The 16,924-nt window shown below is 37.4% G+C and overlaps 1 long non-coding RNA gene across 1 annotated transcript; it reads right to left on the minus strand.

The window, feature by feature from the left end:
• Positions 1-4,204: 4,204 nt before the first annotated feature.
• Positions 4,205-7,104, minus strand: LOC311087561. The gene is made up of 4 exons (XR_014607297.1): positions 6,990-7,104; positions 6,691-6,800; positions 4,611-4,808; positions 4,205-4,470 (listed from the first exon to the last, which is right to left on the minus strand). It is a non-coding gene; the product is annotated as an uncharacterized lncRNA (long non-coding RNA).
• Positions 7,105-16,924: the final 9,820 nt, after the last annotated feature.

Genomic DNA, 16,924 nt, shown 5'->3' on the forward strand with positions numbered 1-16,924 from the left:
AGCATCTGTCACCTCTCTACTGCAATCTTGGCCCATTCCTTGCTTGAAAAAGCTTCCAGATCACTAATAATCTTTGGCATTCACGTTATCCCCGCTTTCTTCAAATTCCACCAGAATTTTTCAATGAGATTTACATCTGAACACTATACAGGCCACTCAAGAACATTCTAAGACTGATCCCTGAACCAAGCAAGTAGATCTAACTTTTTTTCTTTTCTTTTTTTTTTTTTTTTACAGTGCACCATCTCCATGGTCAAAAATGGAGGTGGTCCAGTCTCCTGTTCCTGGAGATCTGCCTACCTGCCAAGTTCAGTTCCAACCCTAATCAAACGCACCGGTCTGTAATTATCAAGTGCTCCTGAAGATCTTAATTAGCTTAGCCTAATTAGAGTCAGTTATGTTTGATCAGGGTTGGAGCTGAACTTTGAAGGCAGGTAGATCTCCAGGTACTGGATTGGACACGCGTGGTCAAGACTATTCAAACACCTGTCAAATTCAAATCTAAATGCACAGATATGGCTTTGATCTATAAAAAGGTTATGAATTTTAGTGTTCATAGTGTGATACTTGTTTTTATCATCTTCTTTTTAGGATTGAACGTCTTTGGCGAGATGTATACACACAAGTCCTTGATTTGACAAGTAAAGGGCCCGGGCATATTTTGTCTCTATCTAACACCATCTCAAACCCCAGGATTTTGTTTGAGAAGCACTGCATTAAACCACTGAATGTCTCGAAGTTAGGACATTCGGGAAGTCTTATTTAACACAATTAATGTAAATTATTAAATTAAATTTCCTCACTCATAACTACATCAGAACAATAAATGTATGCCTTGCTGGCACATAAATGCTTGTTATTTTGGTAAATGCATAATATTAAAGCATCTGTCATTGTATTTTTTTAAGGTTGATGAGGACTATGGTGTTGACTGGGATGGACCACATGCCATGGAAGATGCAAACAGCATTTCAATCCCAGATGTGCATTTGCCACGCAGCCTCACTGCAGAGGAGATTGCAGGACCTCCCAACCGGGATGTTCCACTAAATGACACAGTGAATTCCACAGTGGCACAACTGACAGAGATGTTAAGATATTAGATGTTCTTGTTTTGAGCATTGAGGACTGACACCATGAACTGACATTCTTTTGGTGAGTTTATTGTAACTGTGTATGAAATGCCTGAACTGCAGCAAGGCTTTGTGAGAAACAAGAGTAATGTTTTCTTATTAACATTTGTATTTAATTTATTCTTATGTTAACTTCATTTAACTTGTAAGAATTTCGAACAATGTAAAACTGGGAAAGTTCCTTTCAAGAACATGCATTTAAAAAAAAAAAAAATAACGTACGAAAACAATAAAAATGCTGAAGACGACCAACACGTCATTACATTTTTTTTTCCAAACATGCATTTATCAGTTCATGAACAATTTTAAATGTAACAACTCAGACAAGGCCAAAGCCAAACCTTGTGGATGAAACTGCTGCTCTCATGGCTTGTGTAAATGCAAGAAAGGTTCTGCATCTTAAAGGAAGTTTAAGTGTTGTGAGGCAGGTTGAAGCCACTGGCAATGACATGTCAGGTGATACTTCAACATAAAGATGTTGAGGCAGAACAGCACAGCCAGTCCAAAACTTCAGCAACGCGCACAGTTCAGCAGGTGATCCTGCATCAGTTCGGGTCAAACACAATATTTTACATTGCATCATTCCTACACATACAACCATCTGCTGCTGAACATTGAACCCGCATTAAACTTAATTTTTAAAAAATGTACAAGCACAATTTTTTTCCGTTTGAATATATTCACGCAAGAAGGTTCGTAACGTCACAATATTGCTCCAGGTTGAATTGGGCTTCATCTTAATCACTGTCAGGTTCTTAAGTATCATCTAATACAAAGATAGCAGGTTTGAATACAAGCCTAAACACAGGGCAGCAAAAATGATTTAGTAATTCATTCAACTACCTAGTGTTTTATTAGAAACTGCAATAAAACTGCAAGTATCAATACAAAAAATAAAGTAGAAAAGACCTCTGGTTCCAGCACTAGTGCAGAAGATCTGGGACACAATACTGCAGCTAAACTGGGTTGTTCTTTTATCGTTCTCAAAACACCAGTATCTTTGAGTCGTCTCCGCAGCTGTGAGATCTGTTTTTCACGTCGACCAATAACTTTAACCAATAACCATAAACCATACAAATAGGACAAATGCCATGCAAGCCATGATATATACCATGATAAACTTTTGTCCTCCTAACTACTTACGTGAAGATTATTTTTCTTTTGTAGTAGTAGACAGTGCAAGTAGCATATCCAACTGCAGTTAACAGCTTTCACCTTTAAATAGGATAATACATACCCCATGGTAGAGAATGGTTTCTGCCAACCATCTTCTGTTGATGTTGCTGACTACTGGCAGGTCCCAACTGATGGCCAGATTGTTGATACTGTCCATTTCGTTCGGATTCAATTCATTCTGGCTTTCCAGCTACAACCCCAAATCAGAAAAAGTTGTGACACTGTACAAATTGTGAATAAAAACAGAATGCAATGATGTGGAAGTTTCAAATTTCAATATTTTATTCAGAATACAACATAGATGACATATCAAATGTTGATATCAAATGTCTCAAAAACTGAGAAAATGTATCATTTTAAGGGAAAAATAAGTTGATTTTAAATTTCATGGCATCAACACATCTCAAAAAAGTTGAGACAAGGCCATGTTTACCACTGTGTGGCATCCCCTCTTCTTTTTATAACAGTCTGCAAATGTCTGGGGACTGAGGAGACAAGTTGCTCAAGTTTAGGAATAGGAATGTTGTCCCATTCTTGTCTAATACAGGCTTCTAGTTGCTCAACTGTCTTAGGTCTTTGTTGCATCTTCCTCTTTATGATGCACCAAATGTTTCTATGGGTGAAAGATCTGGACTGCAGGCCGGCCATTTCAGTACCAGGATCCTTCTTCTACGCAGCCATGATATTGTAATTGATGCAGTATGTGGTCTGGCATTGTCATGTTGGAAAATGCAAGGTCTTCCCTGAAAGAGACGACGTCTGGATGGGAGCATATGTTGTTCTAGAACTTGGATATACCTTTCAGCATTGATGGTACCTTTCCAGATGTATAAGCTGCCCATGCCACACGCACTCATACAACCCCATACCATCAGAGATGCAGGCTTCTGAACTGAGCGCTGATAACAACTTGGGTTGTCCTTGTCCTCTTTAGTCTGGATGACATGGCGTCCCAGTTTTCCAAAAAGAACTTCAAATTTTGATTCGTCTGACCACAGAACAGTTTTCAACTTTCCCACAGTCCATTTTAAATGAGCCTTGGCCCAGAGAAAACGCCTGCGCTTCTGGATCCTGTTTAGATATGGCTTCTTTTTTGACCCATAGAGTTTTAGCCGGCAACAGCGAATGGCACGGTGGATTGTGTTCACAGACAATGTTTTCTGGAAGTATTCCTGAGCCCATGTTGTGATTTCATTACAGTAGCATTCCTGTATGTGATGCAGTGCCGTCTAAGGACCCGAAGATCACAGGCATCCAGTATGGTTTTCCGGCCTTGACCCTTACGCACAGAGATTGTTTCAGATTCTCTGAATCTTTGGATGATATTATGCACTGTAGATGATGATAACTTCAAACTCTTTGCAATTTTTCTCTGAGAAACTCCTTTCTGATATTGCTCCACTATTTTTCGCTGCAGCATTGGGGGAATTAGTGATCCTCTGCCCATCTTGACTTCTGAGAGACACTGCCACTCTGAGAGGCTCTTTTTATACCCAATCATGTTGCCAATTGACCTAATAATTAGCAAATTGGTCCTGCAGCTGTTCCTTATATGTACATTTAACTTTTCTGGCCTCTTATTGCTACCTGTCCAAACTTTTTTGGAATGTGTAGCTCTCATGAAATCCAAAATGAGCCAGTATTTGGCATGACATTTCAAAATGTCTCACTTTCAACATTTGATATGTTATCTATATTCTATTGTGAATAAAATATAAGTTTATGAGATTTGTAAATTATTCCATTCCTTTTTTATTCACAATTTGTACAGTGTCCCAACTTTTTCTGATTTGGGGTTGTATGATTTATACAAAGTGTGAAAATGTAAGACTTAAACTTGTTAAAATGTATATTTTTCCACATAAAAAAATACATAAGACAGAGACAAAAGACAGAGTATACATACAAGGGACACAACTTCAATCACATCTGTATCAGGACAGTCCTTCAATTCCAGAATTGGATTATCATCCTTACTGCCACTTAAAAGGGGGAAGAAAGCAGCACCTGAGTCCTGAGTAGAGAGGACCTCCATTAATAAATGAATGTCCAATCATTCTTCCCACAACTCTGAACAGGTCACCATCCAAAAGTGCTCTAGATGTCGAAGGAACCTTGTGATCATCTTCTCCGTTGAATAAAAGTGTTTTGCCACAGTTATCTGGTAAATTTATAACAAGAAAAATGCACTCAGATGACCATTCTTAATAAACCCTTATATTAACTATGCTCATACTTATTAAATGAGTTGCAAGAGTGCTTCATCATAGATGAAATGCCTTTATATACAAATATTCATACCTTTAAGTTTTACAGTTAATGGACTTGTCCAATCAATATTTGGACGTTTATAAAAAGTTAACATTTCCCGTTCCCGATCATTTTCACAGCTGTGTAGATCTAGTGTAACAACTAGGTCTGGTTTGTCCTCAGCATTCTTTAAGATATGTCTTCGAAACACCCGGGCAGCTGTTTCAAGATCAGGCTCAATCTTACACTCTATGAAAACACAGACAAGTGATGACAACAAATCTTCAAAAGATGCGAATAACTGTGATATGATTAATATCCCTTTTTTTTTTTTTTATAGTTTAAGAAAAACATGATTTGTGTGCTAAAGCTAATACATAGAAAGCTATGTTCAGTGGTATGCTCATTTAGATGGAGACACCTTCAGTGGCTCTGCTGATGGGCTGGTACTGGAAACAGTAGTGAGTGATGTTGAGGCCCTTTCCTCCCTTTCAGCATTATCCTCTGACATGGTTGCTGCGATTTCTTCCTGTCTTGTAACTGCCAGTGTTATCTGATATCACTTTGCCTGACTCATGTAACCTGATATAACCAGTGTTGGGAGTAACGCGTTACAAAAGTAATGTATTACAGTAACTTATTACTTTTTGTTGTAACGCAGTAGTGTAAGGCATTAATAATCAATTTTCAGTAATATTTTACTCGGTACATGTTCAGTAACGCTTGCGTTACAGCACACTTTTAGCCCAAAATGTAATTGTTAAAAAAAAAAAAAAAAAACGGGGGAAAAAACAGCCAGACCGCGAGACATTAAAGAATGAAAAATGCCTAAGTTATTACATGTTCGTGGTCAGTCAATAGCCGCGTGTGGTGTCCAGTGTTGTGCAAGTTACTGCGCTTACTGTGCTTTCTGTTTGAGGTCTCTCACGTCCGTAACTGAGAACCGACACGACCATTGTTTTTTCCTCATGAATGCGAACACGAAAAATAAAATAAAATAAAATAAAATAAAATAAAATGAATATATTATGTTCTGTGGAGAGCCAACCCTTCTTCATCCGGTGGGTAGTATTAATTTTGGTTTGCTTAGCGTAATTCACAGAATTACTAAAAAATATTTTGCTACCTAAAAGTTAAAGATTTTTTTGTGTCACACATGCACACGTCTATTTCCCTCATATTAAATATAAAATGCATGTGTGTAGATTGATATTTTTCTAATATCTGGTCTCCTTTATTAAGGGAGTAGCCTATGGATATATAAACAGTCGTTTCAATATATTGGTATTAAATGCATTTTCTGAGAATTTATATTTCACGTTTTTACAGCAAATGTCAGGTCCACGCTGGAATTGCTCAATTTTAAAGAATTTATTCTCAACTAGTTTTGTGGTGTAGGTCCGTATTTTATAATGTTAATTTAAAATAATACTAATAGTAATTTAAAGATGTGGTAGCTTTGGATCTGGACGGGAAGGATAACTCTGGGAATTGGAAGGGGAAGTTCTGTCTTCTCACACCGCGCACCGTGACACAGGTTCGTGGATCTGAGTGTCGCAGTTTCATATCACATATCTTTACAGCCCTAGTCATTTTAGAATGTTAAGTTCTACTTCTGTAGTTATTTTGGTGAAAGTAACTCAAAAGTAATACAGGAGTAATGTAACGCATTACAATTCTGAGACAGTAATATTGTAAGGTAAAGAATTACTTTTAAATAACAGTAACAAGTAATGTATAATGTATTACAGTTTGGAAGTAACTTGCACAACACTGGATATAACCATAATCACAGTACAGCAGTGAAAAATATAAAATTCAACATCACTCCTTCAGCAGCAGTAGTACAAACCTTCCCACAATAGTGATAACTTTTTCTTTAATTGAATGCCCAAGTAATGTAATGTAAAGTATGTTGGCATAAATGCACATTCATTAAAATAACATGACTACAATCATTTTTTTGGGGGAAAGGCACCACCCAGGGTCTGTGAAAAAGGTCCAAAATGGTAAATCTGCATTCAGAGATTAGAGAACCACATCAAATATACATTATTTTAAAGGGAAAAAGGTGTCTGTATATAAAATGTTGAGTAATCATGTTTTTTTTAGTTTTTTTTTTGTCACCTACTTTTCACAAACATCAACATGGTCTTGTATTTCTGACAGGCTATACTTCTCATTGCAGTACAAGCATTCTGTCAGTGGTCCAGTGGAGATAGGCTGGTCACTCTCAAGAAACTAAACCACAAGAAGAAGAAAAAAGACCTAAACATTAGCAGATAGTAGGTTATCTATAAATAAAAAGAAATATTAATTTAGGGAAATCCTAAACTACCTTATTTAAAAGTAGCTTATCACTTAATGTTGGTAGTTTAAACTTTTCCCCAACTCCTAGAATATTACTAAGCATATTTTTTTTAAACCTACCTGCACATCTATATCTTTCTGGAGTGGCCTGATATATATGACAGCCTGCCAAATCATGACAGACTCACTTAAGAGGTACTCAGGGCAATAGCCATCGTCTGGACAGGGTATTGTCGCAATTCGCAATTTTCACACGATTTAAAAATAGTTGGAAACATTTGGGATATTGTAAGTAATCAACTTAACAAAATATATAACACTGGCCTTGTGATTTTGGGATATTTTAATGCAAAAATCTTACATATTGTACCTTTAAAGTCTAGTAGTGTGACCGCAGGTAAAGCCGGGGTGTCCGGTCTGTACTTTCGTACAGACGCACTATGGTCACGTAAGAGAGTGATCGTCAAATACACTCCACAGTCCAGACCCTGAGTGAAAGTTGGCAACTCTAGGCCTAACCATTTGACGACAGACCCCTTGTCTCTTCTCTTTCTGCCAACTTACCCCGTGTCCCACAACTTCGATCCGGAGGCGTCATGCTTAAGCTGGACGATGGCCTTTCTGAAGGGGCAGCATTTGCACTTTGTCGCTCTATTGCTTGGGCAGCTTCTCGGAGAAGCTGTGGAACTGACTTGTCCATGTTCCCTTACTTGAACCTTCTTGACCTTCTGCGTAATACCCCGACAACGCAACTCAAGCCCCACCCTGATGCAGTGATTGACAGGTCGGGAGGGGGCGGAGACGTGATCGGCTTGGAATGCATTTTCAATGTGCACATTGAATTTTGCTCCATTCATTGCGGGACAAATAATGAAAATGCAATCGCAAGTGTCTTGAGTGTGAGTGTAAATGCAATTAAAGGGGGGGTGAAACACTCATTTTCAGTCAATCTCATGTTAATCTTGAGTACCTATAGAGTAGTATTGCATCCTTCAAATCTCCAAAAAACCTTTAGTTTTATTATATTTATAAAAGAAAGATAGGCTGTACCGAGTCTTTCCGGAAAAAAACGAGCGGCTGGAGGCGTGCCGTGTGGGCGGAGCTAAAGCTGTGCTAATGCGCCGAGCTAACAACACACAGAGACATTTGAAGCAGTTTTACTCACCGCCTGCGGTTCCAACCACGACCGCGAACCTTTATCATTGTGACTGCTCGATCCTTAAGCATTAGACGATCTGCAAATCCGTCGATCTGGGCTTTGTTTATAAAACAATCATCGTCGAAAATGCAGGGAACAAACAGTCTTGCACAACTCCGTTGATGCTCTGGAAAAACAAACTCCATCCACTGGTCCCTTAACGCCGGGTTCTTTGGGAATCTGTGCAGGGTTGTCTTGCCCTGGCAACCAAAAACACACTTCTTTGGTGACATTGACTTCCCTAAAGCCGAGTAGAGCGCTTTGATGGCGTACTGCTTTGGCTCTCTTCTCTCTCTGGTCTACGGATGCGCGCGCGCCCGCGGCCTTCCGGGAGAAGTGCCCTTAGGACCCGTATAAGGAAATTCCGCCCCATCTGACGTCACACAGGCCCATACTCGAAAAAAACTTTCCGAAACTTGTGACAAACCGGAAAGAGAATTTTTGGCACAGAAATACTCCTTCAAACGTACAATTTAATTTTTGAAACTTTGTCCATGTTTAGCATGGGAATCCAACTCTTTAACAGTGTAAAAAACTCATGAAATAGCATTTCACCCCCCCTTTAAGAAAAATAACATTTGAATGATCATTTTGCCACAGTTTTTGCTTTAACATGTTACACATATCTAATCATTTCTGTAATACATTTTCATTTTAATTTTGCTACTTGTAAAGCATTAAAATAGTTTTCAATTTACATATTAAAACTAGTGTATGAAATGGTAAATGTAAATGATGTCATTTAATTTTCATTTTGCACCAAACGTTGCACAAATGGTAATGGAAAATGTAAATTTAAATACAGAATGCATTGCCATTTTACATATTGCATTGTCATTTTGCATATTACATTTCAAATTAAATATTGCTACCCATATGCTTCCATACTATCGAAGCTGTTGCTGTTTCCGTTCACCAGCAAACAGAAGTTCACCATTGCTGAAGGTGGTGGCTTTGCTGGAGACATGGCTGGTCTTTCCCCAAACACTCGCACAATAATTCACCTCTGCACTTTCCACACACACCCTTTATCCCGTAGTATGGTTCCTCTCAAAATGAGCAGTGAGTAATTTATTTATTTATTTAATTTTATTTACTCTATTTGCTTTGTTTTTGTTATTTTTCCTTGCCCCAAAACAAAAATTGACATTTCTGTTTTTTTCCTCTGCAAAAATCATAAATGTATGCAGCATTGAACATACTTCAAAGATTTGTTATATTGTTGCGGTTTTTGTTTGTTTGTGGTTATTAACCAAGAGTGAGAATTTAAGGTGGTTTCTTAAATTCTGGTTTCTTTCTTGTGTGAAATACAAAAAAATATTTCTAAACTGAATCCTATGTCCTTTGTGATTATTTCTTTTGGATTTGAGTTGATGTATGTAACTGGTGGTGTTTATGCTCTCTGGGTTATTTTTCTTAAAATATTGACAGGTTTACTCCTGTCTGGCGCCCGAATTTATTAACTTTAATCTACACTAAATAATTTGTTGATTTTTTTATTTATTTAAACTAGTCTCTTGTCCAATCGTTGTGCAATATTTCCTCCAGTATTCTCTTGTCGTTGTTTTAATTGATCTACTACTTACTTTTAGTTTCTGGTATTCTAGTACATTTTCCAATTCAAGACTTTTCTTTAATGTTTTGAATGCTTGATTTCTTATTTTAATTGCCTTTATCAAAAAGTTGATATTGAGCACTATATTGGTCATCACATGCATAATATGTCATCCCCCATTTAAAGGTGATTTCATCATGGTGATTCTTCAAATTTTAGCACTTTGGGTTGATTTTTATTAGGGGTTCAAGCACGAAGTGCTGAACACCTATTGTAATTGTACTGATTTTTATTATTATTATTATTATTATTCTTCTCCGCTAAAACGCATCGTGCAGCCCAAACCGTAAGTGCTGGAGACTTGAAACTTTGTCAGATGGTAGTACAAAAATCGAGGAAAGGTTCAGAGAGTATGACCCCGATTGGCCCATAGGTGGCGCTATAGCGACCAAACGCGCGAAACTGGTCATAACTCCTAGACCGTATGTCCTAGACTCAAGTGTCTTATATCAATGGAATCCAGACCTCATGGCGAACAAAACGTATATCTCCGATTTCATTTCCGGTATGCAAATTTTTCCGCCATTTTGAATTTTGTCAAAAACCTACTTTTGCAAACTAGTCCTAGGTTTTTCGCCCGATCGGAACCAAACCAGTGCAGAAATGTTCTCTGGAGTCTGAAGATCAATAATTATCGAAAAAACGTCGATATTTCGATTCAAAGTCGCTAGGGGGCTCAAAATGAACGTTGTGGGAGGAGCCTATTTTACTAAAATGGCTATAACTCAAAAAGTAAATGAGATAGCTTCACCAAACTTGGTACACATATGTAGGAGTTCAATCTGGGGTCACAGTAAAAAAATCACAACGATTAAACACTAGGTGGCGCTATAACATGAAAGAAACATGAAAAGGGCTATAACCACCTGACTGTTAGTCTGATTGACTTGAAAATTGGTATGCAGTGTCTTGGTCCAAGGTGCCATGTATGTCTATGAGGACATTGACGTATCTCAAAAAACATGGCCGCCATTGGCCAATGAAGTCGAGCACCTATTAGACAAGGTTAACGGAGGCCGATTGGAACGAAACTCGGTGGGCATGTTCGACTCATGGCCCTAGAGGTCTGTAAAATTTTTGAAAGAAATCGGCCACTAGTTGGCGCTAACGAGTTTTATGGCTCTGTAATCACGTGGTGTTACACTTATAGTCACATTATGCATATCATTTGATAGACCTACTCATGCTGAACAACTTTGCCTCAAGAACCATTGCTGTCAATCAAACCGTTCATTAAATATTCGTGAACATGTTAAAAACCTACTTTTGCGAACTAGTCCTAGGTTTTTCGCCCGATCGGAACCAGACCAGTCTAGGGCAATTCTCTGGACTCTCTAGATCAATAATTATCGAAAAAAAGAAGAAAATTTTGCTTTTGTTTGGCTATAACATGATCATTTAGAAAATGGGCGTGTCAAAATACACTCAAACGTTTATAAATCATAAATAAAAACTCAGAACTTTACAAAAATTGATGAGCACATGTGACATAACATGCTAAAGAAGCATGGGAATTTTTATGGAGATTGGACCATAGGTGGCGCTATAACTGTTAAAAAGCTTTAAAACAATATATATTCTATTGTAAATTGCCTGTATTGGCTGTAAATGGTGTTTTCCATTTATGATCTTATAATTTTCAAATCATAATATTCAAATCTAGTGCAGTACAATTCTCTGGACTCTCTAGATCAATAATTATCAGAAAAAGTATAACTTCTTCATTTGGATGGCTATAATAGGGTCACTTTAATATGTAGCCTTGACCAAGTGTCCCCAAAAGCCTATATCTTTTAAATATCTTTCAGATCTAGTCAGAACATGTTACTCTTAACAAGCATGAAAAATTTCAGACAGATCGGACAAAATTTGCCTCTATAACAGTTAAAAAGGTAAAAATGATATAACATGGCATATTAAGCCAATAAGTGGTATTGTACTGCCCCCTGCTGTCATTTCATCATACTACTCCCTAATATTGTTATATAATTCATATTTATACTTTATAAAATCATTATTTTAACATTTACAATCACATTTTGTCAAAATGCATCTATCGGAGTGTTACTATTGACAATTGTTTTACATTTAGAAAACGAAAGTAAAACCTTGTCCGCCATTTAGGCCACGCCCCCCCAGTACAAATTCACTCATAACTCGAAAACGGAAAGTCGCCGCGCGCTCAAATTTTGATGGTAAGGACCTCTCCGGGCTCTTGATCGAAACGTAGCGTCGCGGGCCTCGGGAGCGCGCCCCCCCCACGGAACGCTAGTCCGCGGGACCCCCGACTTTGAACGGCCGTAACTCCCGAACCAGATCACCCCGAACCTTGTGTGAGGGCTCATTGGAAAGGGCCCATCCTTGGCTAGCTTCGATTCAAATGTGGTGTAATTTGCCCTCGGCATTCCAGAGAAAATTGCTCCAAAAGACATGCCTTTGAATGGTCATAGCTCCCGGCCCCAATCGCCCAAAAACACTGTGATGGTCTCATTCAACAGGGCTCCTCAAGCACTATCTATGCTCTGAGGTTTAGAATTTTTCGCCATCTGGTTCCCGAGATATAAGTGAAAAAACTAATTCCCATTCATTCACTTCAATTGTAAGATGGAGGCTGTAATTCCACTGTTGTCAACTAGAGGGAGCAGCAGTATTAGACATAGTATTAATCTTTTTATCAGCTTTCAGCTTTGGCCAACAAGCAAATGCTTAAAGCTATTTATTATTATTATAACTGATAATACAGATCACAAAGAAATATGTGAAAATGGTTAGACCATTAAAAGATATTTTCACAATAACATCCCAAAAACATTGAAAACATATTTGTCTTTGTGTGTGTGTGTCTGTGTGTGTCTGTGTGTGTAAGCATGCTTAATGGAAAGAACATGGAGAAACTGCTTTGTTTTACTGGTGGATAAAAAAGTCTTTCAAATGAAAGTGAGTCAATTAGTGGTCTTCTACTGCCCTCTGCAGGACATTCTACTTATAAAAATATTTTTACCTGTGCTTTTGCATACATTTTTATTAGACTATATAAAATTGCTTGCATGAAAATCACCTATTATAACACAATCATGTTTTGTCAGTTTATCACTTCATTTGTACTGAGCTCTCAGTTTGAACAATTCTGCCTCTCAGTGATTAATTTGAAATCTGAAAATGGTGTTATACGGAGGAGATTTGCAATTATCATTTTGTTACCTATCTTTAATTTAAAATATCTACATCTACAACCAAATGTGTTTGCATGTGTGTGTTGAAGCATGGTTACTGTATTAAGTATTATTGTTTAAGTATTATTGTTTTCATTTACATTTTAACCACCAGAAGACCACTCATTGCTTCATTCTGCTTACTAAAATATTATTTTCCAGTTAGTTTCCGTTTGAAATATTGTTTAAACTTTATAAAATCATTAAAATAACATTTCAAATCATATTTTGTCTGTTTATAAATCCCACAGACTCACATTGGCTGCAATACTAATGTTTTTGAAAGACACAGACCTGAGAGTCTAATCTTTGTGTATTGTGCATATAGTATTGATATTATTACTATTGCAAATCATGTTATTGTAACTCATATCTTAACAGAATATTATTTGTAATTTTAATTCTTTATTTCTTAATTGTTTTTTTCTGATTACTACAGATATTATCAACAAAGATATCAACTACACCTTCACTTTTAATATTGATAAGCTGCACACACAGCGCAATCACACACCCACTAATGCATTCAAATAAATGTAATCTTACTGTGCTACTTTATTTGTACATGATTAGAATGAACAGACATCTAAGAATATTTTTCTTCTTTTGTTAAAGCCATTTCAGACTACAAGTAAGCATTATATTACTAATCAACTATTTTAAAGGTGCCATACAATTGAAAACTGTATTTATCTTGGCATAGTTGAATGGTAAGAGTTCTGGACAAGGAACTGACATACCGTGAGCCTCAAACACCATTGTTTCCTCCTTCATGTGTAAATCTCCTGTTTGCAAAAGACCGCTGAAAAATGAGTGAATTACAGCATAACACCGACTGTGACGTTGGAGTCGGGATCATTCATATTTATACCCCCCCAATTTGCATATACCAGCCCATGTCTAGGCCAGGCAGTGTTAACGTGGACCTGCACAGCCGAATCATCAGAAGTTCTGCAGGTATTGTGAAGAAGCAAGCAAGGACAATAGTGAAAATGTCAGATCATGGATATAAATGTTATGTTCGAGGCTGTGCTGCGGATTTCAGAACTTTTCATTCCCTTCCCACAAAAGAGAACTGCCAACAGGCATGGTTGATTTTTACAACAGGATACCTTACCATTTTAATTCAAAGCTGTTAGTTTGCTCTGCCCATTTCACCACTGACAGTTTTTCTAACCTGGGACAATATCAAGCAGGTTTCGCTCATCGTTTGATACTGAAGAAGGGGGCAGTTCCAACTAATGTTATATTTCCATTACAACCCCTACCGCAAGCAGAAAGTAACGTTAGTGATTTTATCCACTACTTGACTGTTGAAGACATTTCTGTTTCAGAGATATCATAGAACAATTTAAAATATATCAATGCATTCTACGGCACCTTTAAAATAATTATTTAAAATGGAGATCAGGCCAAACATCACTAAAACATGAAAAGGGCTATAACCACCTGACCATTAGTTCGATTGACTTTAAAATTGGCATGCAATGTTTTGGTCCAAGGTGCCATTTATGTCTATGCCGCCATAGGCCAATAAAGTTTGTGCACCTCTTAGACAAGGTTAACGAAGGTCGATCGGAACGAAACTCGGTGGGCATGTTCGACTCGTGGCCCTAGAGGTCTGTAAGAATTTTGAAAGAAATCGGCCACTAGTTGACGCTAACAGGTTTTACGGCTTTGTAATCACGTGATGCATGTCATTTGATGGATCTCCTCATACTGAACAACTTTGCCTCAAAAACTACTGCTGTCAATTAATTTGTTCATTAAATACTTGCGATTATGTTAAAAACCTACTTTTGCGAACTAGTCCTATGTTTTTCACCCGATCGGAAATATATCAGTGCAGTACAATTCTCTGGACTCTCTAGATCAATAATTATATAAAAAACTTAAACTTTACCCATTGGGTAGCCATAATAGGATCATTTAGAAAATGTGTATGGCAAAAAACACTCAAAAGCCTGTAAATCCTAAACGAAAACTCAGACAACTCACTAAACTGCCTTATGTGCTTAAAGACCCTAAATGCTTGAACTCCGCTAAATGCTGCTTGCAGCTTTAATTATTATTATTATTATTATTATTATTATTATTATTATTATTATTATTATTCTGCCGTAAAACGCATCGTGCAGCCCAAACCGTAAGAGCTGGAACTTTGAAACTTTGCCAGATGGTAGTACAAAAATCGAGGAAAGGTTCAGAGATTATGACCCCGATTGGCCCATAGGTGGCGCTATAACAACCAAAAGCGCGAAACTGCTCATAACTCCTAGACCGTATGTCGTAGACTCAAGTGTCTTATATCATTGGAAAGCTGGACGCCTGACGAACAAAACGTATATCTCCGATTTCATTTCCGCCATGATAGATTTTCCGCCATTTTGAATTTTGTCAAAAACCTACTTTTGCGAACTAGTCCCTGGTTTTTTACCCGATTGGTACCAAACCAGTGCAGAAATGTTCTCTGGAGACTGAATATCAATAATTATCGAAAAAAAGTTGAAATTTCGATTCACGGTCGCTAAGGGGCGCCAAAACGTACGTTGTGGGAGGGGCCTATTTTATTAAAATGGCTATAACTCCCGAAGTAAATGAGGTATCTTCACCAAACTTGGTACACATGTGTATGAGTTCAATCTGGGGTCACAGTAAAAAAATCGCGACGATTGGCCTCATGGTGGCGCTATAACATGAAAAAAACATAAATCAGGCTATAACCACCTGACCGTTAGTCCGATTGACTTGAAAATTGGTATGCAGTGTCTTGGTCCAAGGTGCCATGTATGTGTATGAGGACATTGGCGTATCTCAAAAAACATGGCCGCCATCGGCCAATGAAGTTTGAGCACCTATTAGACAAGGTTAACGGAGGCCGATCGAAACGAAACTCAATGGGCATGTTCGGCTCATGGCCCTAGAGGTCTGTAAGAATTTTAAAAGAAATCGGCCACTAGTTGGCGCTAACGAGTTTTACGGCTCTGTAATCACGTGGTGTTACAAATATCCACACAATATGCATATCATTTGATAGATCTCCTCATCCTGAACAACTTTGCCTCAAGAACCATTGCTGTCAATCAAACTGTTCATTAATTATTCATGAATATGTTAAAAACCTACTTTTGCGAACTAGTCCTAGGTTTTTTGCCCGATCGCAACCAGACCAGTCTAGGACAATTCTCTGGACTCTCTAGATTAATAATTATCAAAAAAAAGTTGAACTTTTGCATTTGGATGGCTGTAATAGGGTCATTTATAAAATGGGCGTGGCAAAATACACTAAAAACCCTATAAATCCTAAATGAAAACTCATAACTTCACAAAAGTTGGTGAGCATATGTGACATAATATCATTAACAAGCATGCAACATTTTATGGAGATCGGACCAAAGGTGGCGCTATAACAGTTAAAAGGCTTTTAAACCATATATTTCCTATGGCAAACTGCCTGTATTGGCTGTAAATGGTCTTTTCCATGTCTGATCATATAATTTTCATATCATAATGTTAAAAACTATCGCATAACCATTCTCTGGACTCACTAGAACAATAGTTGTCAGAAAAAGTTGAACTTCTTCATTTGGATAGCTATAATAGGTTCACTTCAAAATGTGGCCTTTACCAAGTGTCCCCGAAAGCCTATATCTCTTTAATCAATGCTCAGACCTTCTTAAAAACAAGTCAGAACGTGTGAAATATCACCCTGAACAAGGATGAAAAATTTCAGACAGATCGGACAAAATTTGCCTCTGTAACAGTTAAAAAGGTGAAAATGATATGAATTAATGGCATATTAAGCCAATAAGTGGTATTTTACTGCCCCCTGCTGTTTAAAATAGTCATTTTGTCATATTGTTCTATAATTTATATTTAGACTTTATAAAATCCCTATTTTAACATTTACAATTACATTTACTCAAAATCCATCTGTTAAAGTATTAGTATTGACAGTTTGATCACATCATATATTTCAAATATCTGTATCTACAACATAATGTGTGTGTGTAGTCTTAGGTTTCTAAAT

The sequence above is a fragment of the Abramis brama genome (genome assembly GCF_963993115.1).
Source record: "Abramis brama genome assembly, chromosome: 7".
NCBI classification, from domain to species: domain Eukaryota; kingdom Metazoa; phylum Chordata; class Actinopteri; order Cypriniformes; family Leuciscidae; genus Abramis; species Abramis brama.